Consider the following 2780-nt stretch of genomic DNA (forward strand, 5'->3'; position numbering starts at 1 on the left):
CAAAGGATTGAACAAAATATTTTGTCACTACCTAGTTCTTCTACTTCTACTTTGAAAAATAAAGAAGTTGATGATTTTGAGTTAAGAAGAAGTAAAAGAGCTAGAGTAGAAAAAGATTTTGGTCCTGATTTTTATGTGTTTAATGTTGGAGATGACCCTCTCACTTTGACACATGATTCTATGTTTTGGAAAGAGGCTATAAATGATGAAATGGAATCACTGATTTCTAATAAAACTTGGAAGTTAGTTGATTTACTACCGGGTTGTAAAACTATTGATTGCAACTGGGTCTTGAGAAAAAAGTTGAAACCGGATGGATCTATTGATAAATACAAGGCTAGGCTAGTTGCAAAAGATTTTAAACAACTAGAAGGCCTAGAATTTTTTGATACTTTTTCACCGGTAACAAAAATTACATCCATAAGACTTTTAATTGCTATGGCTGCAATTTTTTATTTGCAAATTCATCAAATGGATGTAAAAACTACTTTTTTAAATGGAGACCTAAATGAGGAAATTTATATGGATCAACCCGAGTCTTTTGTTGAAGCAGGCCAAGAAGCCAAAGTATGTAAACTTACTAAATCCCTATATGGCTTGAAACAGGCACCTAAGCAATGGCATGAAAAAATTGATTCCTGCATGATTGAAAATGGTTTTAAAACAAATGAGTGTGATAAGTGCATATATCATAAGTCTTAGAATAATTCACATGTGATTATTTGCCTATATGTTGATGATTTATTGATCTTTGGCTCTAACATGAATGTTATTGATGAAACTAAGAATATTCTTAGAAGCCATTTTGATATGAAAGATCTTGGTGAGGCAAATGTTATTCTTGGAATAAAAATTACAAGAACATGTGATGGAATTTTCCTTAACCAGTCACATTATGTTGAGAAAATATTGAAAAAATATAATTTTCTTGATTGCAAGCATGTTGCAACTCCTTTTGATTCAAGTGTTCACTTATTTCCTGTTGAAAATGAAAATGAAAATGATGTAATAAATCAAAAGAAATATGCTAGCATAATCGGAAGTTTGAGGTATGTGACTGATTGCACTAGGCCTGATATTGCATATGCAGTAGGAGTACTTGGCAGGTTTACAAGCAAGCCAGGTAATGAACATTGGCATGCTGTAACAAGAGTTATGAGATATTTAATTGGAACGAAAAATTGTGGTTTGTTCTATAAAAAATATCCTGTTGTACTTGAAGGCTTTTGTGATGCAGATTGGAACACTTTATCATGTACTTGAAGGGTTTTGTGATGCAGATTGGAACACTTTATCAGGTGATTCATGTTCTACCACTGGTTATGTCTTTACTTTAGGTGGTGGTGCTATTTGTTGGAGATCAAAAAAGCAAACTATAATTGCTAACTCTACCATGGAGGCTGAACTAATTGCTTTAGCTTCAGCTAGTGAGGAAGCGAATTGGTTAAGAGATTTATTATTTCAAATACCTTATTTTGAAAAACCAATTCCTCCTATTTTAATTCATTGTGATAACACTGCTGCAATTGGTAGAGTTCAAAACCGTTATTACAATGGTAAATCCAGACCTATAAGGAGGAAACACAGTAATGTAAGATCATATTTGACAAATGGTACCATTAATGTTGATTATGTCAAATCTTGTGATAATCTTGTAGATCCTCTAACTAAGGCATTAACAAGAGAAAATGTCTGGAGCACATCGAAGGGGATGGGATTGAAGCCTACAAATCCTTGAGTCATAAATGAGGAAACCCAACCTGGGGACTAGAGATCCTATAACCAGGTTCAAAGGGAAAAACTAATCATATGATGACTTGTTGTGAAAAATGCACTATCTTTTTTATTTCCCTTCCTATGATGTTAGTGCATTGTTTGTGAAGGTTGAGTTGATAAAACTCTTAATGAATATATGTAGCTCGTATGGGTGGAGTGTTAAGCTTACAGGAGCACTCTCGACAGATTTCACCTATGTGATGTGTGGAAGTAGGTCGCTTCCTATGAGAATTGGGCTTATTCTCAAAAACACTCATGAAACCGGGATAGCACATGGCCATAACGTGCTGGCTTTAAAGCTCATGTCAACACCTTGATTATTATCTGTGAACAATGATATTTTATTTCCCTTAAGCAGTCATAATTCAAGTCTGAGACCACTACGACTCTGGAGTAAAAGTTACTGTTTCACTAAGTGGAGGTTCAATGCAGAGCACACCTTCATTATGCATAGTAGTCTTCCTTCAGCTAATAGACTCTCTTAATTAATATGAAAATGAGTGGGGGATTGTTGGTCAGCATTTTAATATTATATTATATTCTACCTTGGAATGGCCACATTAACTATTTTTATTTGTCTATTCGTTGGAGCATCTACTGGATCATTGCTTGCAATGGATAAACATTTGTGCCTTAGTGGATAATTAATAACCAACGGCAATATTGCATTAGCCTTTGTGATGAACGTTTATGTGAACATTGGAAAGTTGGCCGTTGTGCCAATGCACGTTAGAGGCATTGGTTACCCCTCTCATTATTCCATTCTTAATTCCTCCATTATTCTTGTAACCTATGTAACTCATAAGATCATTATCTTCACTATTTACTACACCATTATCTTCTTATTCATTGTTTCTTATTCATAGCTAGGAAGACTTCTTTTAGTATAAATAGTGGTGGTCTTCATTTGGTTTGGTACATAAAAAACACATAAGAAAATATAGAGTGCATAAAGTTTGTCCAAAAGAGAGTTCTTATTAGTTGAAGGGAGGTGTTTCTTTTGT

Source organism: Solanum tuberosum, unplaced genomic scaffold (assembly GCF_000226075.1).
Source record: "Solanum tuberosum cultivar DM 1-3 516 R44 unplaced genomic scaffold, SolTub_3.0 scf00303, whole genome shotgun sequence".
Classification (NCBI taxonomy): Eukaryota; Viridiplantae; Streptophyta; class Magnoliopsida; order Solanales; family Solanaceae; genus Solanum; species Solanum tuberosum.